The 24850-nt window shown below is 41.1% G+C and overlaps 1 protein-coding gene across 1 annotated transcript in view; it reads right to left on the bottom strand.

Moving 5' to 3' along the window:
• gal3st3 (galactose-3-O-sulfotransferase 3) overlaps positions 1 to 13227 on the bottom strand; it is a 39828-nt gene extending 26601 nt beyond the window's left edge. The window contains exon 1 of the mRNA XM_023280397.3: positions 12894 to 13227. The gene's annotated coding sequence lies outside the window, so the exon portion shown is untranslated. The remainder of the gene's footprint in view (positions 1 to 12893) is intronic.
• Between the last annotated feature and the right edge of the window lie 11623 nt (positions 13228 to 24850).

The following is a 24850-nucleotide window of genomic DNA, read 5'->3' as shown; positions in this document are numbered from 1 at the left end:
TTCCCTTCTTCTTTTAACGCATGTACTGTAATTAATCTATGCTTACTTTATAATGATAAGCATAATCTTACAAAACAGTCATAAACCGAATGAAATCACTAAACCTTGAGCCAACAATACCAGGCTTTAGGTTTAAGTAGTTCTGCTATGTAGAAGTAATTGCATTCATTGTGTGTGAGGGTGCTTAAGAAAGATAAAGAGCAGTGGCAGGGGGAAAAAAAACGTTTGATTTACAAGATCTGATCACGCAAACAGGTGCCATTGCCCCTGACAATGAACTCGAACCTTTGCAGGTTTTACGCCCACATTGCTCCATTTACCAACAACACGGGCTAATGAGCCGATAATCCAGCATGTAAGCAGCAATAAGATAGATCAATGCATGCTAAATCAATACAATATCGTTGCAAAAAACCCCACAAGCAATTAGAAAGCACTTGAGAAGACTTAAAAGTCCTCATTTATAGCCAATTATGACTGGGTCAAATGGACTTAATTGGGTGTCTAGTTTGTTGATTATCGCTGAAACAAGTGGAAAATACTGGAAAAAAAAGAAAAGAAGAGAAAAGAAGTCACTGGTTAATTCTGGTTGCATCTGTGGTGATAATTGAGAAATTAAAAAGCAAATGAACCGTAATTTTGCTGTCAGTGTTTCAAGGTAACTTGAGGTGTAATTAGTGAAAGGAATAAGCAGGGAGGATGTCCAGTTCTGATTAAACCTGGCAAATTGAAGTGTTTCACTGAGAACTGGCGATGAATATTAATGGAAAACAAAAAAGAAAGCATTTTGGGTGATATCTGGAATTGAAATTCAATCCGAGGGATCAAACTTTTGCATTTATTATAGTTTTAGCCTGTAAAATAGCCCTGAAATGTTACTTTTTGTTGTTAGTTTAAGGTACCACTTTTGTAAAACCATATTGCCCTTTATCTACCTGTTTTGATGAATATGGTGAATGTGCATGTGAAAAAAGGACAACAGCCAAGTTAGCAGATCCATGAGCTGTATGTTGAGAATTAAATAGAAATGGCACAATGTCACAGGGACAATGCTAAAGTGGTGATGTTTAGCAGATATAATGAGCAAGGTAAAATGGCTGAATTTGCACTATACTGTACATAAAATATAGCAGGGTGTCGGCTGAATGATATTTGTTTCACAGTTCGTGAGCAAAAGAATTGGACAAATGCTTATGCCATTTGTAGTGAAAGAGTGCCATGAATTTGCATGATGTTTTGATAATGATGCTAGTTACAAATGCAACACACTAACATAAAGATAACTGATAAATATGGACTGATTTGCTCTTTATTTTACCATATTTTCCGCCGGCGAGAAAACTAGCAGTGTAGCTCAATATTTAAAGCCTTATTGCTTCTCCATGTAGTGAGGCTTTAAATATTTGCAGCAATTTGCACATTACAGCAATACAAATATGCAATACTGCTCATATAAGTGTCGGTACTTTACAGATTAGTCTAATGATTGCTTCAATCGGTCCAGTGGTCCACTGGACGTAGCTATATAGAGGTGTGTCCTGTGAGGTTGCCATACTATGATGAAGATGTAAACAGCAAGATAATACCCTTTGCTGTTGATGTCACTCTATAAAACTGTAAAACATCAGTTGACATGATATCAAACTGCTTAAAGATAACCAAATTCGTCATTTTAAATAATTGAAGGTAATTAAGTTTGCTGACTGCCAATGTAGCATCATCAAATGCACAGTTAATTAATTTTAAAGAATCAATATGACTGCAGCAGAATTATATCTAACCAAACTTGACACCTACATTAACCATAATGTAACTGAACTGCTGATAGTCTGTGTAATTTGCTAGAAATGTGCCGAGATGAGTAGCTACAGGTCTGATGTGCTCACTTCTTCACCCCACAGCCTTTTTGCTTGGCTTGTGTGGTCTTCAACTCTAGCCAACATCACCTGAGGCGGTTATCGGATTTCGCAGCTTCCTCTTGAGCTTTATGCTACTTTTCCACATACGTAGTAGTGCTCTCTGACACCTGTAAACAGACTTTGATGTGTAAAATCAGAGCAATTCTCATTTTACGTCTGTGGCTGGGGGGGGTACCACAAGTGTCATCTGTTGGCAGGCTGCCACTGGAAAAAAGCCTCTTTGCTGTCAATACGGCAAGCAGCACGGCCCTCTGTGGATATGTCATTCATGCATGTGGCTGTAATGGCACTGAGACCCAGCTCTAGCACACAGTGTAGCAGGGAGGTCAAAGGATAACAGCCGGACCAACAACGGGAGTGTCTCATTCTGCTGTCAGCTCCAACTGTCACATCCGGGTCGTAGCAGAGCAGAATCAGAATGATGGATTCCAAATTCCTGATTCTCCACAGAGTGTCAGTCCCGCTTTATGTCGGGCAATGCCACCAGATATCCGGCCGCTCTGAGCAAAGAGCTGCTCTCTGAATTATTAACCACAATGGAACAATAAACACGCTGTTCTCACAAGTTCTCCTCATTCTAAAAATGTCAAAAGCAGATGGCACACTGCCTGCGGCGAAACCTTGGTGTAGAGCAAAGAGGGAGGCGGGAATGGACCAAAGAGGAGAGAAGCGAGGCGATATCGAAAATAATTCAGGGAGGTTTTTTGGGGGCAAGAGAGGAAAGAACAGCTGACTGAATACTGCGATGAAAATGCATCTGTCACTGCTTATATTTACAGTGCAGGAGGTGATAGTGTATGTTTTAATGTATTACTGAAGGCAGGACATAAGGCACAGACAGTGATAGCAGGAACAAAGCAGGAGGAAAACCCGAGACGGGCAGACGATCACACAGATGAGCTCCACACAGAGAAAACGTGTCGAGCTGAGAGAAAATATGTGAACAGAAGGTCATTGAAACGATAGCGGCTAGTTGCGGAACAGACACAGGAGGATAAAAGGACTCTGCTTCCAAGTCCCTGCGGTTTGACTTTTCTTCCCTGTTTGATGGAAAAGCAGAGAAGCCGTCTCTTGTGAACGGAAATGTCCTGCTCACCTCACTCAGCATAATGCAGTTACAAGGAAAACGTATGTTGCTGAAACCACAACTGTGGAAAAAGACAATTTGCAGTTATTTAAATGTTGTCCTTCCCTGACATTTTCTGTTTCTTGCAAACAGGCTTTTTTTTTTTTTTGCTTTGGCTGTAAGAGCAATACCGCATAAAAAAATCTGGATGGTTTCCATTTTTTTACCATCTCCGAAACCAATTAGAATTCTGTTTCCATAGCAGTATGGGGTTCAACAGCTTCAACCACAGTGTTAACTGACAGCCCCAAATAATGACAATTAGTAGTTTCTGTTCTCTGAGCATGTGGGAAATTGAACCACGGAGGGTTTCTTATGTTCACATATATGGGGATTTATATTGAAGATCATGATTGCTTGAGATGAGAAGACTTCTACACAACGAGGACATTACGATGGCAGCCTGAAAACAACCCTGAAAGTGGTTCTACAGGCGCAGTTCTTACTGTCGAAACATAGGTCCAAGGTTTGGGCAACCCTAAGAAGGCACACAAAAGGAAAGCGGCTTTATGTGTACCTAAAATATGTACTTTTGAATGACTGTGACATCATGCACCAGTCCTCAGTGTAGTCTGCAAACACCAGCTAGCAGCCAATCAGCAGCTCGTCTGACAAAATTCAGACCATTCTGCAATATAGAATGGTCTGATTGCACCTCATTATCATTTCACTATGGGGGAGCACCCAGGCTTGTTTTTATTTCTTTAAGCCAATCATAATGTTTTTGGTGGAGCTAAGTCAAGGATGCAAGCAGCAGCAGCCCCTCCAAATGCAGTGAAGTGAATTTTGAAAACGATAAGAAGATATGGGAGAAGTCTCATGAAATGTTCAGCCAAAGACAGACTTATATCCACAGCCGACATCCGGTGGGTAGGCTAGTCAACAGTCACCAGTGTTTTTTACTGTCTCTATGGGGGCAAATGGAAGAAAAACCTCATCAAAGAAAAATTAATGCAAAAGCAAAGAGTAAACTACATTTGCCATGTTGATGTAGCTTAGCTTGCTTCATTAGGTTGAGGTAAGGGAAGCTACACTTTCCAAGTAGCTTGCCCAACTCTGAGCCGCTTAAAACATTAAGTTAGAGATAGAATCGGCTCATACGTTTGCTTAATTAGCAAGTTTATGTATTAGCTTAATAAGAAAACTCATAACTTTAGAAAATGTTAAATGTGGGCAGGGCAAAAGGCCACAAATTAGAAAAAGTTTATTTCGCACAACATCTCTGCATTACATCTTGGTCTGTTGAGACTGCTTTTGTGAAGAAATTGTTATCTTCAACATCACTACATGAATTTTATGTTCACACTTTGATTGAAAAGGTTACAAAATGACTATGCATGGCCACTTACTTTGTCACTGTTGAAGTGTTGCTCAAAGAATCAATGACATCATGGTAAAAACTAGCAAAAATACGTTTTTCTCTCATTTCTCAGACAGAACAAAACAGAACATTGCAGTCAGATTGACAGGAAGTGGAAATGGTGAAACCAAAACAAAAACAGACTTATTGACGCCAGCTCTTAATTTTTGATTCTGAGATAGTGACACCAAAATGCGAGTGTTTACCCTTCAAATTGTCGCAATTGTTTCCACAGCAATATGACAAGTAAATAAGCAACTGACAAAAGGTGGCCTTGTTGCACCTTCCCTTTAGAATGTTAGTTTTAAAGCACCTGAGCAGAACACACGTCGGCTGTGGCTGGATCAAACATGACCTTTCAGCTACAGGAGAGTCTATCTAACCACCGAGCCAGACAGAAGTACCATTATACAGAGTAGTGATGCAGACAGAGACCCACAGAGGGGAAGAGGAATATCGGGAGGAGGGCAGCCAGACGGGGCAGGCGAGGCGGCAGTAACAGCGATCGCCCTCCCGCCGCTGAGGGAAGCTGTGTACGGCTGTAATCAGATTTCACAGGCCGCTCAAGCATCTGAACCAAACACCAAGACTCTGCTGCAGTCAGCCGGGCAAACTGATGCTGTTGTGTGTTTCAGGAAAAGTAAAAGAAAAGCAGAATGTGTTTTGAACAGACACAGTGAGTGCATGGAGACGACTGGTTTTGTGTGCACATTTTTGTGTCTATGTATGTGCAGATTGTGAGTGTAGGTACGCTCACATGCATATGTTTGCTTGCACATCTGTATTTACTGTGTTTCTGTGCCATGCTTACTCTTGTGTCAGTATTTGCGTGTGCCTTTGCTCTTGTACGTTTATATTTTTGCCACGATTATTTAAAGATAAGACAAAGAGAAGACAATTTGAGAGTTAACAGTCAATTTTAGAGTCAAAAAGGTGACACATTACATTACATCTGTATTAATGATTCAAATCAGTTCATACAGAAGTCATCATGAGAAATGCACTTTGACTACGTCACTTTTAGCACAACCTCCGGTAATGACCAACCTTTAGGTGCATACTATGTCCCAGTGGCTGATCGCCATATTGTGCATTTAGATTCAATGCACAGTTGCCAGCTTATGTCACATTTGACACATTTTGTGGATTTTTATGGGCTACTCGCTATTTTACCACTGTCAGGGGCCAGCGTGCCTTCCAAAGAATATACATCCTAAATATAGATATTGCAAAGTAGTCACATTGCTTGGAATAGTTCTTAATTTGCCTGTGATTATACATGACAGTGGGAACAGACCTTTAAGCTTAACTTTTGACTACGTTAAGTGGTGCAATCTTTAAAAGTATTGGAGCACTCACATGCTTCATGAAAAGTAGACATGTTTGAATACAAAAATATTGGCGAGGAGTTTACATAGGAAAGTATGTTCCTGATTAATGTAACGTATAAAGCTGATATCATCAATGGGGCTCTGTTAAGATCAGGTTTAGATTAAATTGTAAGGCAAAGCTTGAGGCCAGATATGTAGCTAGCCTTTTTTAATCAGAGGTTCTCTTCACAATATGAGTTAGCTGAGAGGAGTATATTGCAGTGTGTGAGCTGTGTTTAGCAGGACCACAGTGTGTGTGTGTTTCTGTGTGTGTACCTGCGTTCTGCTCTCTGGAATCGTGCTGTTAGGACACGCAGCCAGCTTCTCTGTAATGGCCTGATAACAGAGACCCTCTGGCCAGAAAACGGATTAATTAAGGGGCCAGACTAGAATCCCCAAGGGGCGGGGGCCCTTTGCACCACCTCACCATCCAACACACACATATAAATGCACACAGACACTGGTGTGAATAAATAAAGCACCATATGCGCATGCAGAGGGAGGCAGACCTCATAAACACACAATAACGGTTCAGAAAATTCACACATACATGCGGGTACATGCAGAGACACGTTGGGTTAAATCTTTCTCTGACTGACTTTATACGACTCTTGAGGAAACACCTGTAGCACTTCACAGGCTTTACTCCCCCTCCTGGGCTGCTCAACACTCTCATTAAGTTTCTCCTGTTTATTAGAGCAGACATCATTTAAAGATGAAAGGAATCCAAATAAAACTAAGGAAATATCAAATTCAAAATTAATATTCAAGTGTGTAAAATTAAAACAAGTAATCCAGGTAATAAATCAGCTTGCACATACAGAGTTATTACCTGAAAGGATTTGAGGTGAAATTCTTTTATTGCTAAAATAAATCAAATTATTACCTTCGACTGCAGCCCAAAATGAATCATCATCAGTGCACTTGTCAGCACTGTTCAGCCCTCGAAGGTTTCCTACAGTGTATTGATCCCTGTCCATGTACTTCAATTTTCTCTTTTTTTCTCCATTGAATAAGAAGTGATATGATTCAGTCCAATAAAAATGATCTGCTCTGTTTGAAGTCAGAGCTTTACTCAGAGGAAGCAACAAGAAATATACCATTAAAAGCAGACAAGAATAAAGAAGTCCTTTATCAGTTGCGGCACTTCTTTTAAAAGTTCGTTGTGCCATGAGTTCATTGAACCCAGAGCTTTCTGAGGAAGCCCGTCATTGAAACTGAAAAGTGATATTCAATTTGGAGTATCTGGTTTCTGGCTGATTTCGTGCGACTGATTCTATAGATAACGTATCGAATGGCTCGTTGTCAGAGACCCTGGAGATGGGAGCCAATGCAGTGTGTTCTCTTGGAAGATTGTGCTTTGTTTGATGTGGCTTTTTGTGTGGTATAAGCCTTGTCTTTCCACCCCTCAGAGGGGGGTTTGAGTTTCCTTAGGGGTCATGGGAACAGCATCGCTTTTAACAACGACTGGACGTAAACACAACTCCCAACTTTTCTGATCAGAACTGCGATCGAGACCAGGAGATACCAACCCGCCACCTGTACCTGCCCTCATTCAACTCAGGCCTCAGGTGGGACACAGATAGAAGCAACTGAGAGACAATAAATATAAGATTAAAGACCAATTAAAGCCATGACATCATTCTAATCTCATTTATAGCAATAATCTGATTACAGCGCAGTTCTGTAAAAACTCTAATCTGATTATCTTAATCAGAATAAGTGGTTTAATCATTACTTGGTTGGCACAATCAAGCTGTGTTATTATTCGTTAGGAAATCCATCTCTCACATTAACTTTTGAACATATTACGAGATCTTTCTCAGCAGATGTACCTTCCTAGTTAACACAATATCCATATGTTCAAATTTTCACTTTTACTGAGCACTTTCAAGACTTTACCTCCATGCATGCTGTTGCTCCAGTTATAGAGACTAAATCTTGTTGTAAGTCTGCTGTTTCTAATATCTGACAGTGTAAGTCTTTTTTTATTATTATTTTACATGTGCAAGTGTCTCAGTGATCATATGAACACGATGCATGGCACATGAACAGTTTCTTATCCCATATTAGCAGAGATAGGAGAGAACATATTCCCCTCATTTGTATGATTTTTTTTCTCCAAAATCCTATTTCTGTCTCCTCACCTTTACAGTTTTATCTCCGAGGTATTACTCTAAGCTCTGTCAGCATTTTCCTCCTACTGTGCAGTCGCCAAAATCTAAATGAAAGTAGAAAGAATTTCACACAAATCTTTAAATGCTCAGCTGTGTCGGCGTCAAATATTACCTTGTGCTCACACAAACAGCTTAAAGAGCATCAGCAGCTGCAACGTGAGGGTATTTAGCCCTGAATGTAGCGTATTAGGATAGTTAAACAGTAGTCCACTCTGAATTATTCATACGGAAGAATGGTTTTACTGTCAAAATAGTAACTTAATCTATATTTTGACATTTTATTTCAGTAAAGATACAACTATCACTTCATTTCCCATCACAAACAAATAAGTATCAAAATCTAATTTTATGTCGGATTATCAGTTTTGTCATTATTTGTTATTTGATAGACTGATGCAAATGTATGCGAATAGAGCTAAAAAAAAAGTGATGCAGGATGTAGGAATTATTGGATCACTTTAAAACCAAACACATTTTATTTTTGCTTTTATTAATCCTAATCAGATTATTTATGGTACTTTTCCAAGTGAAAAAAAGAAACTTTTAGGCCAAAGCACCTTCCAGAATTCTGAAAAATCAAGGTCAGGCCTTGTAGCCTCAGGGAGCCTGGGAGGACTCTGTGAGAGAGAAGTTTGTCTGACAATAACAACAACAACCAAACTGAGATGCTCTCGATATTAATAATAAATAATTCATTTCCGTGTTGTGTGGAAAAGCAGGGACATCCAGATACAGGACTTTGCTCCTATAATCTTTCTGCCCAGACCATTTTAATCCAGGGTCTGTTGGAATCTGGCTATCGGACATCTACAAGTAGATGAAAACGTTCGCACCAAGGGCAGCTCCCTGGAGCCGGGCCCAGACCTCGACAAAACCCTCGTCCATCTGTCTTCATCTGGCACCAGCAGCTGCAGTCAGAACCACACATAACAAGCCACCACAATAAAAGCCTTTTTAATTTTTGACAAGGGATGAAGAGCACTTTAGAATTCATTTTGAGGAATCAGACCAATTACTAATGTACAGATGTCTCTTATTCCTCAGGGGAATCGATGATAAGCAGCAGCACAGGGGATAGGAGGTCATTTTCAAGTTTACACACTTGCTTTTTCCTTGCATCACCTCTAATATCAAGCAGTTTTGTGTGTGCACGCACGATCATGCAGGCACATCAAAATCAATTTGCTCCCAAGACACAGTAAGTATAAAATGCACCTTTGCACTAATGCATCAAATTGGCTGAAAGATGGCTAATGTCCAGTGTTTGTTTGCGTGTGCTTACATGCTTCTGTAAGGAGGGCTGCTGCTGGCCAGCATTAATCTAACAGGGGATCAAGTGGGGTGTGTGTGTGTGTGTGTGTGTGTGTGTGTGTGTGTGTGTGTGTGTGTGTGTGTGTGTGTGTGTGTGTGTGTGTGTGTGTGTGTGTGTGTGTGTGTGTGTGTGTGTGTGTGTGTGTGTGTGTGTGTGTGTGTGTGTGTTCGCTGTTGCACACTAGCCAGGGTCAAACCAAGAGGTTTGTTAACATGGAGCATTAATCTCGCTTAGGCTCACATCCACACACTGCAAAAGTAAATGCACACACACACACACACGCACACGCATTCGCCCAGTTCTCTGCGGTGAGCTGAGATGCCCACAAGTAAATTTTTAATCACAAGCACTCTAATCACTCAGGCTCACAGTCCATCTTAAACGCCAGTCACGACCTCCACTAATACGCATCAAGAAGACCTGCTGGTTCTGGCCAACTCGGTGACAAACATCACATCGTCCTGCACCCTGAAACACGTGTCCCCGTGCAAAGCTTTCTGTCAGCCGCACAGACAAGAAAAAAGACTCACCATCTGTGCTCCTGCATGATTTTCTTTCATTTGCCAGTTTTCCTGTGTGCAAGTTCTCCCATGCTTTACCCTTCTAGCCCCTTTCCCTTCAAAGCATTGTGTTTTCTGTTGCCCTCTGTAAAACACTGCCCTTCATTTTCCCCAAATCGCCATCTGGTGGATTTTTGCCTCTTGTCGCCTCTCATTATCATAAATCACAATTTCATTTTTCACTGGCTTGCTATATTAAATATAAAATCACTGTCAATTACAGGACTCTGATTCTGTCAATATCTGTGAGAATCGTTTGTGACATTTCAAAATAATTCGAGTCAAAGAGCAATGAAAAATGTCAGTGTATAACAGAGCTGCAGCTTATCATTATGGATCAGTTATTTTACCCTCTAAAGTGTGAAAAGTAATGACTAAAGCTCTAAAAATGTTACCAAAAGTGACATTTTAAAACATTCAGCTCACGATGTAGTGGTAGTGAAACTATTAGGCAATTATTTGAGAAGCTGACTGCCTGAAAATTAATAAATTGTACAAAAAACACAAAATTTTATCCAAGTTCAGATTCTCACAAGCGGGGAGTTTGGTTTCCTAATTTTATTCGATTGTAAGTTCAAAATCTTTGTGATTGGGGCTGCTGGTTGGAAATGAAGTCATTTGATCATGCCCCCTTGAATTCTGGGAAAAAATAATGGCCATTTATAATAATGTGAAACAAAGAGAGATTTGTTCGTTTTTGTGAAGCAGCTACCCAAGATTTTTACTTGATAAATGACGAAAAACATCACAGTTTAATTCTCTGCTGATTGACTAATCAGTTAATTGCTTCAACTATGTCTGACGGTAATCAAATTTAAGATGTAACTTGAGTTGTATTGTAATAGCTGAAGCTAGTTTTACTACTTTCCCATACTTTCTCATAGTTGCCTGCTCAGGGGACAGTTTTTATGGCTCAAAGGTAGTTGGGCATTATCCGTACTGGCTTCTGAACCTGCAAATCCTCAACTTTAAGGCTCCATCTGCGAATAGCCAGACTGGTGCTCGGACAGACGGAGGAATTTATGTTACATTCCAACACATCTGAGTCTTTTTGCGTCCAGGACGGCAGTAAACAGTGCTGCTTCTTTAGCTCGGGGCCTGAGAACTCCCATCATTAGGGACACTGTATACAGCAAGCAGCCACAGAGCTGTATATCATAGCCCAATACTGGATAAATAAACTCCTTTCTCACAGCCTTTTAAAGGGCAGCCTCAGTCTAAAAAGACTCTTGTGATGAAGTTTAACACAGCCATGAATCTTAGTCAGCACAACGCACTTTATCATATTGGCTTTCTTTTTTGGACGGAGCTTGTGTACGCGTGCGTTTGTGTGTGAGCGTCTATTTACAAGGGTGTGTGCGCCACTGTTTCCAAGCCCTGTCTCCCTCCCTCGCCTCCATTGTTATTCCCTGCATCGCTATTCTCCAAACAGAGAACACATTCATCACTCGGTCTTGTGCCTTTCATGCGGACATGCCAGCAAAAAAAAAGAAAAAAAATGAACCTTTTCAGGTCTGTGCTTGTAAATGACCTGCCGCAAAAGGGTTTATTAAGTCACCTCCCCTCCCTTGTCCTAACCTACTTCCTGAAGACAGAGGAGGAGGAGGAGGAGAGAGGACAGACAGACAGACAGATCATCAGGAGCAGTGGAGGACATGAGGTGGAGAGTTTTATCCTCAGACACAGTCATCCTCAAATATAACTAATGATTATTCTGATTATCTTTCAGTTAATAAATAGTTAATTAAGGAGTCGTTAAGCGCTTCCTCAGATCTTCCTTAGGTGTTTTATCTCCTTTTCATGGAGATTATTGTTCGTACAAAGAATTCCTTGAGGATTTGCTGAATAGAAAAAGTACTTTCACAGTTTCCTGCAGCCCTCTAGGTGCTGTCTTTGCAGTCGATTGAATCAGTGCATGTTTTCCATGTTTAAGCCTAATAAATGGCTTAAATTGTCAGTACTTTCTGACTGATTTGGAATGGGGACACCTCATTTTCTTTTGTATCCCAAATCATTTTGGGAAGATATAAATAAACCTGACACGATTTGATTCCTGTCTATAATTTTCAGTCAATTCCCAACTTAATTAAGCACCTAATTATTTCAGATTCCACCCAAACAGGCTGCTTCAACATAAAACCGCTTTTTTCCTCTCTGTTCAGCCTCCTGCAAACACACACAGACTGACAAAATATGTCACAGATGCTGCAACATCCAGCAAAGCAAATGGAAAAAAAAAAACTTTCACCCAACTTTTCTCCAGCAGCAAACCAATCAACTAATGGAGACAAATCAAATCTGCCGTATGGAAAATATCGAACATGCAACAGTTGGCGTTACCAGCCCATTCTACATTCAATACAGCTGCAGATATAAATAGTTTGTCCTCAATTGTTGCCCTCCACGAAAACGAGCGTCCACGCTGATAAACTTGCGGGGTTAATCTTTGCGTGCAGTTTTAATTAATTTGCCGGCATAGGTGTTCACACTCTTAATCTGATTGAACGGGCGAAATCAATCATCCCGACAAGCCTCCGGCGCTCAAGGAGAAGATCGCAATAAACATCCCCTTTCCTCTCCTCCTCTCTTCATCCCTCATCACCCTCCTCCTCCTCCTCCGACACACACTAATAACACACACGACGCTTGTTACAGGACATAAACAGGCAGAGAAATCACCCCAAGAGGTCTCACACCGCCAAATGTGGGCCAGATAAGATTAGATTTTGAATGAAATCACTCCGCCGCGCGTCTCCAAACGGCACACATGTCGGCTGTGGGTACATTTATTTGTTACAGGGGAGAAAGTGTCTCCGGTGTCGTTTATAAATCCGCTTTTGTTGTGCGTAATTGTCCCCAGCACACAGGAGAGGAGACGGAAAGCGGCGCGTTGGAGCAACAAACATAACCGCCTCTAAATGCCCTCCTGTGCCACACCGGCCCCGTTTTCTTTCTTTTTTTACAGCACATCAGACATGTCTACTCCTACACTACTATGGGGATTAAAGCGGCCATGTAGGACAGGGATGCTGTTATCAAGCTGCACAATGGGAGCTCACCGTTACCCACCTTTGTCATCTCGGAGCTGGGATGTGATGTGACGGTCGTGGCGGTGATTTCTACCCCTCTGTAAGCCGGGCTGCTTGTCCCGGCGAGCCGGTCTGCCTGCCGCCTGGTGCCGCTTCTCCTCCTCCTCCTCCTCCGCTTCTTTTCTCTTCTTTATGTTGTAGAAAAGCCTCCGGTCCTCCTCCTCGTCTTCAGCGGGCTCTCTTTCATTGGTTTGGTGTCGGTGCTGTTCGCTGATCGTTCAGGTGTCGCAGTCGGTGAGGCGGCAGGTCTGCGGTCTGTCAGCGGAGGCTCCGAGCGACTCCTCGTGTAACAAAACGGGAGACGGTTGCCTCTCTCTCTCTCTCTCTCTCTCTCTCTCTCTCTCTCTCTCTCTCTCTCTCTCTCTCTCTCTCTCTCTCTCTCTCTCTCTCTCTCTCTCTCTCTCTCTCTCTCTCTCTCTCTCTCTCTCTCTCTCTCTCTCTCTCTCTCTCTCTCTCTCTCTCTCCACACACACTCCCCCATGTGTGTGTGCGTCTTAAGAAGCCAATGCGCGCGTTTGTCACTGTGATGTGAGGAAGCATATAGCTGGGCACCGCTCATAGCCAGCACATATGGTACACACACACACACACACACACACACACACGTACATGTTTTACATACTTTTAGAACGTGTACAGGAAGTAGTCATTTCAACCCAAATCAGGTTTCTTTATGTAGTGCCAGTTCAAACATAAGTCATCCCAGGCCACCTTTACACACATTAACAACAATCAATCCAAGAAAATACAGCGATTCCCTTTGAGAAAGAACTTGAGCAACAAAGGGAAGGAATAACTCCTTCCGGCAGAACTGGGCTCAGGGATGGCAGCTGTCTGCCTTGACCAGTTAGGGTAAGGATAATGGACCTTCCTTGCAGAACACAGCAACGGTATCTCTGCATTCTGAAACCCATCCGTTTCAATGACTTGCACTGCGCAAAAGGTGACGCAAGCAAAGTTCACGCATAGCTATGGATGCCCGTATGGCCAGTAAAAATGAGGCATCGTTGTTGTTGAGGTATTTGCAACCAACCGGGAGCTTCCCGCTTGCCAGGATGAGGTAGCATAGGCCCACTGTGCTCCAAGACTCACCCGGATCCGTGCGCTAAACCTAGTGGCCAGAGCAGCAGCCTTTAGATGAGATAAGACAACAGCACCGCTATGCTATGAAACCCATTATTTCCAATGAACTGCGCTGTGCAATGACAATTTGACATCGCTCAGAAATTTGGTCAAAGTTTAAACAGTTTGAACTTTGACATCTGCGCGCTGTGATGATCATCCATCAAGCCAATGAAAATGAGACATCCAGCCAAGCAGATAAGACAAAACTGAGGAGAAGCTAATGAGCAGCTTTTTCCTTGAAGATTTCCTCTGCTGTCCTGAACATAAATCAATTTCATAATATAAAGGTGTACATAATCACATACAAAAATGACGTAAAGTGCGGAAGAGAACGAGAACTACAACACAAGCTTGCATTTGTAATGAAACAGATTTCAATCCATGTTAGCATGCCAGGTGTGTTTTAACCTCTTTATATTAAAATGTTTTCATGATCAGGTAGATTGTTGTAGAGAAATAACATGTGTAAACAGGTTTATGTGCTTCCCGTCAAAAACTTTACAGACCTCTTAAAGCTTCTTTATTTAGATAATGAGGTATATTTTCATGCAAAACATTCTACCGAGTTGGCGTTCTGAAGTTTTGAAAGCTCGTTCTGTTTTGCTCTACTCTTTATGACTTCCCCCAGCAGAATATTGAACCCACTGTGTCTGAAGGGGGCATAAAGCCTTTGTTATATATATATGCAGATATGTGAGGGAGCCCCTCAGCAGTCTTGTCCTGAAGCAGCATTACTGAGGGATGGTTCAGGTTCATCTGAGCCAGCTGTAACTACATGCTTTATCACAAAGGAAAGTTTTAGGGCTAATCTTAAAAGTAGAGAGAGTGTCTGCTCCTGAAGCCAAACTGGGCGGTGATTCCACAGCAGAGGAGCAGGAAATCTCTGCCTCCTCTGCTTTTGGAAACTCTAGGAACTGCAAGCAAGGGTGCACTCTGAGAGCCAAGTGCTTTAATTGGGATAATGTGGTACTATGAGGTCTTTAAGATAAGATGGAGCTTGGTCATTAAGGGCTTTTGAATTCTGTTCTGGATTTTACAGGGAGCTATTGAAGGGAAGCCAACACGGGAGAAATATGATGTCTCTTACAAGCTCTTGTCAGTACTTTGGCATTTTGAGTCAACTGGAGGGTTTTGTGAGATTTATGGAGACATCCTGAAAATAAGGAAATGCAATAGTTCAGCTTGGAAGTAACATCTCCTGCGATTCTCTGTTTCTCCTATAATGGGTCATGGTCCTTAAAAAGGCTGACTGTTCTTTATTGCAGAGCTGTTGCTAATGTGCTGAGCATCAGTATGAAAGCCTCAGTCATGCCGATAAAGCTCATTTAAATTTGAACTGGAACTTGACAGAGAACTGATATGTAAATCTATAGCAAACAGGGATGTGTTTAGTGATTCATGGGCCCTAGGCAAACCCAGGAATGGGGCCTCCTTCATGCATTATTCGCACCCTTTGTGTCGAGTATTACTGAGATTACTAATTGTTATGGATGCAAGCGTTTACCTTGTTTTGTTTTTTTTTAAAACCACTGTCTCAACACTTAAACCGTTTCCCCTCCCGCACCAAAGGCTGCTCCTGGATTGTCTTCAAAAGTGTTAAAAGGCTGTAAAGATCAGTTAACTTACTCACCAGCAAATCCTTCAAATTAGCTCCCCTCCAGCACTAAACATAGAAGCATTTGCAGATCTGATGCTTCCATCAGAAGGCCTGTTTTTTCCTCAACTGTTCCAAATCACTGTTGAAAGACAGATCTGTTTTATGATGTGGGGTTTGATTTGTATATGCACAAAAATGACTTAGCTAGGATTTAGAGAAAGCCATATTTGACTGGTGATTCTACTGTCTATTGTTGACCTTCCTCTTTAACATTGCTCCTTGTTTCTTCTATAATACCTGTGACTACTGTAGGCTTTGTCCCTTGAATATTCACAACTGAAACATCTGATGTCTTCTTTCTTGTGGGATTATGTGTTTGTGCATTACATTTTATAACAGAAATTCTGAACAACAAACTTGGTGCTAAAAGCTACATTATGGAAAGTGTAAGCGGATACAGCTGGAAACTAAAATCACGTTTCCTTCTGCATCCTCCTGGCCTCTCCTGCTAAGTTTGAAAGTTATGTATGTTGCTTTTTTAATACGATGTCTCCTGCGAATCCTTCAAGTCCAACATGCCAGTGGAAGTGCAATACTAATTTGCTCGAGTGTCGCTTTAATGGTTTCTTTCCTGGTGGCCCCAGGGGTTTAAGGCATCATTGCAACTTCCCTGATTCAAGTCCGGCGGAAAATCTTTGCCTTCATCTTTTATCATACTGCATCTCTCTCGTCTCCTTCATTTCCAGTCAGCGCTAAACCCAGTAACATTCATCAAAACATTCAAAAAAGCTTTGTAAAAGGCCTCTTGCACACTATTTTTACCTATCATTTGGTATCCTCCTACAATTTTCTGAATTCAGTTTTATTTAATTTTATTTCTAAAGCAATAACAAGTTACTGCTACTTCAAAGCAAGTTTCAAAGGACTTTATTCTACTTCGCAGTTGTTGTTTTCCATGATATTAAACTTTTCTTAGAGACTTCCAGTGGACTAATAATGAGCCACCCTCAGCCTACTTAAAGAACCACTTATAGCTGGTTCCCCTATTGTGTTGTTTGGCTTTTACCTCCTATTAGATACCACTTCTTTTTGATCTTATATTAGTTTTGCGTTCATCTTTAATGTTTTTCTAGTGGTTCTAAGGATGCTCTGTGGATGGTGACAGACAGATTGAGTAACGATCTGGACTCTGGGGTGCAGTGGTTTAATGAGCTATTGTGTTTGGTCCCCAACACTGCGGCATATTGCCTCCTCCTCTTCCTCCATATGGGTTATTATTCTTGGGAGGAACAGTAGACTTTGATTAGGCAACGCTGTCTCTTCTTCCTATTGATCCTCTCTGAGATGAGCTGTAGAGTTTGTCCACAGCTTGTTAAACACCCTGCTGGCATTATAATTCATTGTTTTTAGCTTGTTAGTGGGTCAGCAATAATGCTTGACACCTTGGTGCTGAATGGACAATATTTGTTCAAGGCGGCTGCTTTCTGATTGATTGGATGCTTTCTTTTGTTTCCTCGCCATTTTTTTTTGTTTGTTTTTTTTTTAGGTTTGTGGTTGATTTGATTTGAAAGAGCAGGGACATGTTTCATTATGTCAGTTTGTCAGCAATCTTTTCTTTTCCATATAAACCTTGACTAAACAGGTATTTACATCCAAACCAGTATACTTTTAGAGACACCTCTTAATTACAGTAATAGCTGAAGGTGACACTTGATGAGATGTAAATATTTTATATTCGTTTTGCCTTAACTGACAGGCTGTTCAAATGTTACACTGAGGATTTTGATTTAAATTTCTTATTTGTGCGCAATGATTGACGTAATACCTTGTCAGTAAACAATTTTAAGAAAGCCAAAGCACATGTCCATCATTTCCCAGCTTCTGGATGTTACAGACGCATCTTCTGTATTTTTTCTGAAGACTATAAAGAAATGAATGCAGGACAAATTCACAGACTGTGCATACTTTGCAAACATGGCCCCTGCTCTCTGTCCGCCTGCGGAGGCGGAGGCTCCGCTGCCTGACGCCGTCCCCCGGCCACGCTTCGCTTCATCTTCCATTTGAGCTGTCAGGGTGCAATCTGCAGACATGGAGAGCGCTCTGGCTGAGCTGTGACATTACTTTGACCTCTACAGGGTCCCTCACACTGCTAACAGGCCCCAGCACTCCTCCTCTCTGAAGCTGAATAATTCAGCGTCATGAGGTTGTGGATGGAGCTGCTGGTAAAACGTGACCGGGGTCAGTGGTTGGAATGGTTTGATTCCCTTTGGGGTCAGCTAAGCTAGGAAGTGTAGGTGGTTGTGGTGTGATACAAAACACTATGTGCTGAGAACATTTTCTGTCGCTGACTCTCCCAGCTGTCTCTGCAATGTGACAGGTAGCAGCAAAGAAATACTTGCTTACTGTTGCACAGCTTTGGACGCTATCTGAAAAACATTGTCATTTTTATGTTTTAGACTGTTAACATACATCCCCGTTTTTTACTAAAAAAAGACCAAACATTTGGAAGCATCTTACATTCCAGTATAAACTGTGTTCAACACTTAGTGATTCAACAAACGTGCACCTACAGATGAGAGAAAAGGTAAAAAACCACTGTTGTGTGTGCACTCATTACAAAGTAAGGAACTACTGCTGCTGCTGCTGCTGCTGCTGTTGCACTTCTGTGTATTTTTATCACACCAGTAATGCTGAATTGTGAGGCCTTGTGCTTTTAAATGACGTATAATTGGGGCCGATGCCACTCAAAATACAGCAGCGGCATTTTCACTCAGCTCATAATCAGGCTGGGGAATGCTAAGAGGTTAATATTACTTAATGGATCAAATGCTCTTGTGTGGGTGAGCAAAGTTAATGTACAGTGCTAATTAAGGCTTATAAAGCCTCTGCACAACTTGTTCTCAAACTCAAAATTGCTCAACCCACAAGCTGAAAATAACAAAACCCCACTTCTTAGCTCAGGGTAGAGATATAACCTTTTTATCTGAAAGCAGTAACTTTTGAAACCTTTTTGTTTATCAACAACTAAAGATAGTGAACCAGATTCAAGGTAATCAAGCAGAAACTAGGACTAAATACGAGCATGGACTAATTTGCTCTTAGAAACCAGTTGTACTAACTCCTTTACAGTTTTGTTGTCAGTAAACCAAGACGTTTTTAATTCGTATTTTCCATCCATCCATCCATCCATCCTCTTCTGATTATTCAGAGATGGGAGTCTCTGGGTAATTCATAGTTTGACAGTTAATACAAATGCATTCATACAATAGGGTCTGCATACATTTCCCCTTTTATCAAACACAGAAAAACACACAGGAGTCCAGGGGATGATTCTGAAAGGCAGCCTGCACTTTTACAGAATAGAGCAGCTACTTACCAATTTGAATGTTGCACTGCGTCGGTGTGATTATTCCCTGAGATGTGCTGAGTGCAGTTGACATTGCACACTATTTCTGGAGAAGTTGGGACTTTCCACCATGTTTGGGCTTCTTAGATTGAAAACACCTGGCAAAGACTGCAATTCCTCAATTGGTCAAAAAGCAAGTCAATTCTCATAGACTCCCATATTTTAATATCTGACTTTACAAAATTCTATTTTGGTCTCTGTAGCTGACTTCACCCTTCATGACAACTGTATCTCAAATTAATGATTATATAACTTACTCATCATCATTAAGGCTTTGTTTTGAGTAATTTAGGGTGTGACTGCTCTGAGTGCCAAGTCAGTACCATCACAAGACAGTCCATAACCCAAAGATGTACCATAGCACATCTCATTCCTTATTTCTGGATTTGATTCAGACACTGCCAAGATGGTGAGTCACCACACTGAACTTTAAACAAGAAACTAATGGGTGACATCACAAAGCATTCTTACATCTTCATATGCAGTTTATGGTTCTCAACTTCTTCTTGCTTTCTGTGGCCAAAAATATAGTTATTGCAGTTTCTGTGCACTTTGTTAATGACAGATTAAAAGCTGAAATTGAAAGTTAATTCAGACCTTGGACACAGAACTGATACACAAAGTCAAGTCAGGTCAAGGGACTGCTATTTATATAGCACATTTAAAGCAACAACAGTTGTGCTAAACTGCTTTTTCCAGTAGAAAAATAAGACTACTATTACGAATTTACCTCACAACTTTAAAGATTGAGGTTAGACCATGCATTGTTATTTATAGTGTAACTGAGTAAATTTAGCAACCCTACAAAAGATTATATGAAATGAACTTTACCTGACAGCAAATATACAACAACACAGTATGACAATAATACTATAATAGTGTCTTAACCTCAATATTTACCATAAATTCTGGAGATTAACCTGAATAATTTGAATATCATGGTTAAGACCCTACAGTATTATTATTTTTGGAGATTACTGACTAGTTATAGCTCAAGTTATGACCTTACAAAAATATACATGAAAACCCAACAAATCCAAGAATAGCATGGAGTTAGCCAGAGTTAAAGGAAATTGGAAAAATGCATTTCTTTTTGAAATTTTGACCTGCTTTCACAACTGAACATACATTGAGTCACACATTTTTAAGTAATCTGACATGACCTTCTATGATGCATCTTCAGGCCCTCTGGTACTACCAAGAGATGAGTGAAATGTTACATTGATGGTGCTACATCTGCTTGGGTAAACTGCCAACATGCATTAGATGTTCTCCAAGAAAGCAGACAGAAACATTTCTTTTCTCCCGAGCATCTTATTAAATCTATTATGTTGCTGACGTGTTCTTGCTTTTGTATGTGCAATTAGACTTGATTGTTTGTGTTGCTGCCGGTACGTGATGTGCGTATTTCAACCTTCTGGACGACACTGTATCTTCCCCGCTCTAAAAATAACGTTTTGCTTGCTTTGCTTCCGTGCAGTGGTCACTGAAACAAGAGCTGCTTCACCCTCTTCAAGTATTTAATAAGAAAATATAACAGGCTCCAGGTCAGTTCTAATGGGGCGGAGGAGCTCGGAATATAGTGCCTCATTTATTAGTACAGATAAAACCTCCACTGTTCTGAACAGGTCTGTCAACACTTCCTGTCAGCACTGCTTTACACTCCGAACACACACACACACACACACACACACACACACACACACACACACACACACACACACACACACACACACACACACACACACACACACACACACACACACACACACACACACACACACACACATTCACACACTCCTCTTTGTCAACTTCTTTCTTTTTCTGTCCTCTCTCATTTGCTCAGTCCTCCTTCTTTATCTTCTTTTTTCCCCCTCACTTTCTCCTTCCAGTATTCACTTTCCTCCCCATCACTCCTTCCTGTGTTTCTCGTCTTTTCCTCCTTACTTTGCTCCTGTCTCTAAATCTGCTGTGGACAGTGTTCGGGTTGTTATTAGGTTTCATGCCACATTCTGGCTCTGCTGTGTGTGTTTCTGTATGTGTGTGTTAATGAAATCCCTCCCTCCCCTGGGCTCAGGTGTCACCTCAGCTCTCCCTCCTCTCCTTTGAACGGAAAGCTCAGTGCTGAGGATCAAAATAAGGGCAAAGGTTTTGAGCAGTTTCCCATTTACTGCATAAATTAAGCGCTGCTGTGTGGGCGGCGTGTATGAGGCTGAGAGGAAAAGGGCTGCTCAGCACACATAGAAGGGAGGGCTTATGTGTTTTGAGCCTGGCACACACTGGCTCAGCCCTCTTAAAGCCTGTGGTCATATTACTCAACGCCAGGTCAAAGGTCAAAGCCAATGAGCCACCAGATATAGAAGAAGCTGTGTTCTCGCAGAGCAGCCACTCGAATGTCTTCTGTGCAAAATATTGGTTACTTGGTGTAGCAGAATGTGTAGAAATGGTAGAAACGACACTTTATGATTAAAATTGCACTCGTTAATTTAGGGGCACCATCCTCAGTTTACCTGAGGAAAATGTCAATTTAAGCTAAGTCTCAAAGAGACTTTGATAAAAATGAAGTTGATCAGTCTCATTCTGAAAGTCATAAACTGATTTCATTGACCTCTGATTTCACTGATAAACAACAATAACATGACAACCACAGACAGTGAATAAATGAATGAATAAATGCAGATAAATAAGCTATTGAACTGTGATCGTCACTGGAAGCAGTTGGTAGAAAAGGTGATGCATTTAGAATGACTTTGAAAATTGGAAAACCAATTGTAGCTAATTTGTAATTCACCTGTTCGGCAGAAGGAAAGTGATACTTGCATAGCCTTTGTAGTAGTGAAAGGGAGGCTGCTGCAGGATGTGGAGCTGTGATGATCTGCTGGATGAGCTGGTTCAGGAAGACAGACACAACAAGGAACTTAGGCAGGTTTGCATTGCAAAAGTGTGCCAAACTAAAAACACTAAGAGTCAAAGCTCATAGTTATCAAGAAAATATCCACGCTGTTGTAGTTCTTAAGTAATTCTTAAATCCAGTTGCATTCTTCTAAGAGTCATTTTTTCTAAGATCCTTTGTTACATGAGCCCATTCTTACAAGCCCAGTTACAAACCTAAGTTGAATTTTTCTAAAAGCCCAAGTTACATTCTTCATAAAGCCAAAACAAAAACTCTGAAAAAGCCCCAAGAAAGCCAAAAACAATACTAAACTAAAACTGCATTCCAGTTACTTTGCTCTATATAGAAAGCTTTGGAGCCAAATTCAAACTAGAATCTAACCAATCATGGATGGGTTGATCCCAATGGGTGGTGTTGAGCTTCACTGTCCAGGAGAGGTCAGAGGCCAAATACTTTCATAACTTACTCTTAGTTCATTTCTTGAATTTAGAATGCCAGTTGTTCAATATTTATGGTGATCACAGATCTGAAATAACTCTGAATAAATGATTAAAATGACACCAAGCACAATATGTTTATCTGATATGGTTCCTGAGATAATAATAAAATGTGTAAACATAAGAATAAACTTACGGATTGTAGACTTTAGGTTACATGAAGGTAAACTTATAACATGGCTAAACATAAAAGCATATAAATTCACGAATACTAAGAAAAAGAAGACGTAGGGAGAATATATTCTTAGAGTAAAAAGTCTCTCTGTGTCTTTTATGGCTGTGGTCTGTGACACAGAGAGGAGGGGGTGTTTGTGTATCAAGTGTGTGCATCTTCCACAAACACTTGAGATTCATTGTGTTCTTCTTCCATACTGGTCCTGATCAACCTGATATCAGAGACTGAGTCCAGATTGTCATTCCGATGATTGTGCATTTCTTTAATGTTCTGATTTAAACTGCTCAATTCATTCCTGTGTAGAAACTTCTGTGTGTTAGTTACGGAGATCAGAAGGTCAGAATGCCAATCCTGCAGAAGTGTGGTTTTACTCACAGTTGACACTTTATGACCCTTAAAGATTCTGGTGGAGGTAGGAGGCATCCTGTTGTCTCCAAAAGTGCCGTGAGTGGTCCTTTAGTAGTAAACATCCGATCAGCAGATGTTTCATTTGGAGGTGAATTTTGAGTTAGCTGTCTCCTGAAATGGTGTCTTACCAAATTTACAGCTTTGGGAGAGGGTCTTTGGATCTTCGTGTGTTGCACTGGAATGTTCTGCTCCTTAGTACGCTACATTGGTGTTGTTTTGATGTAATGATGGCAGTGTTTCTGGACCGACGAGCATGGTAGACGAGTGCACGTGCCAAATATGTGTCACTCTCTATCTTATCAACCCAAATTTAGTTGGAGGAAGTTGGATTTGGAAGCTTTTATTTTAAACTTGTGACCCAGATTTTATGCCGCATCACGATCACCTGCTTTCTTCTGTGGCTTATCTGTGCTATCAAGAGAAAGACATATGTCAGGAATGTATAGTCACAGACACATATTAACACACACACACACACACACACACACATATACTGGACGTCTCTGAGCCTCTCAAAACCTGGGAAGCAGTCATCCGCTTACTGGCGGTCTTTCTCATAGCGAACACAGTGCCTTAATCTGCAGACCGACGCTGTAACAATAATCTATACACTTTATGAAATTGAACAGGAGGCCACCGCAGACTGCAGGAAGCAATCATCATTACAGCCTACAGCCTTCACGGTGGTTTAGTTTTATCCATAAGCTACAATCTTGTGCGTCCGGACATCCCCCTCCTCCCACCATCTGACCCTAATAAACAAGCATTGCGTGCCGTTCCTGTATTGTCAGAAATGCTCTGCAGTGTTTCTGGAGATGGCACTTGTCTCATCACTATAGCATTACTTCTTATATGCTTAATTTACATTGTTTGCGACCATGACTCACGGCAGCCGTTGTTTTCTATTCTTTTCACAATGCAACAATAGTCAGCTTTAGGAGACAGGAAACATGATATAAATATGAGATTCCAGAAATCACACAAAGGAAGCCAACTTCTAAACATCTCTTGCTGGATTTTAGCTTCAACTTCTAGATGGTGATAATGCTGTTTTTCTTTGTATAAATGGGATAAAATACCTTGATTTTCAGGTACAAAAGTCACAGGGTTTGCCCTAAAAACTATTGTGACCCAGTTGCTAAGACTTAGCTGCTAAGTAGTTGGGGGCATAGCACTTGGGCACAAATAATGTCTTCAATGAGTCCTCGGTTTAAATCCCGAACAGTTTACTTTATAACTTCATATTTATTGGTATCATAATCCATCCATCCATTACGTATACACCGCTTGATCCTCATTAGAGTAGTGGGGGGCTGGAGTCCATCCCAGCTGACTTGGGGTGAAGGCAGGGGACACCCTGGACAGGTCACCAGTCTATCATAGGGCTACATATAGAGACAAACAGTCACACTCACATTCACACATATGGACAATTTAGAATCACCAATTAACCTCAGCATGCTTTTGGACTGTGGGAGGAAGCCAGAGAACCTGGAGAAAACCAGCGCATGCACAGGGAGAACATGCAAACTCCACGTAGAAAGATCCCAGGAATGCGGGGACACGAACCGGGGATCTTCTAGCTGCAAGGCCAAAGTGCTAACCACCACACCACTGTGCAGCCCTGATATCATAATGTCAAATTAAATATCGCATGATTTAAATTTGATCACAATTGAACATCTGAAGCCAATCCAATAATCAGGACTGATACTGTATGTCTCTTAATGTTGACATAGGTATGTGGTATTGTCTATGTATGTTTGGAGTATTCTAAAAGCATATAAACGTATTTCCTGTCTATCACATGTTCAGAAAGCTTTTTTAGACCTTCAA

This window comes from Amphiprion ocellaris, chromosome 23, assembly GCF_022539595.1.
Source record: "Amphiprion ocellaris isolate individual 3 ecotype Okinawa chromosome 23, ASM2253959v1, whole genome shotgun sequence".
NCBI classification, from domain to species: domain Eukaryota; kingdom Metazoa; phylum Chordata; class Actinopteri; family Pomacentridae; genus Amphiprion; species Amphiprion ocellaris.
Note: the sequence above shows the minus strand (reverse complement) of the source record. Positions and strands in the feature narration are given on the sequence as shown.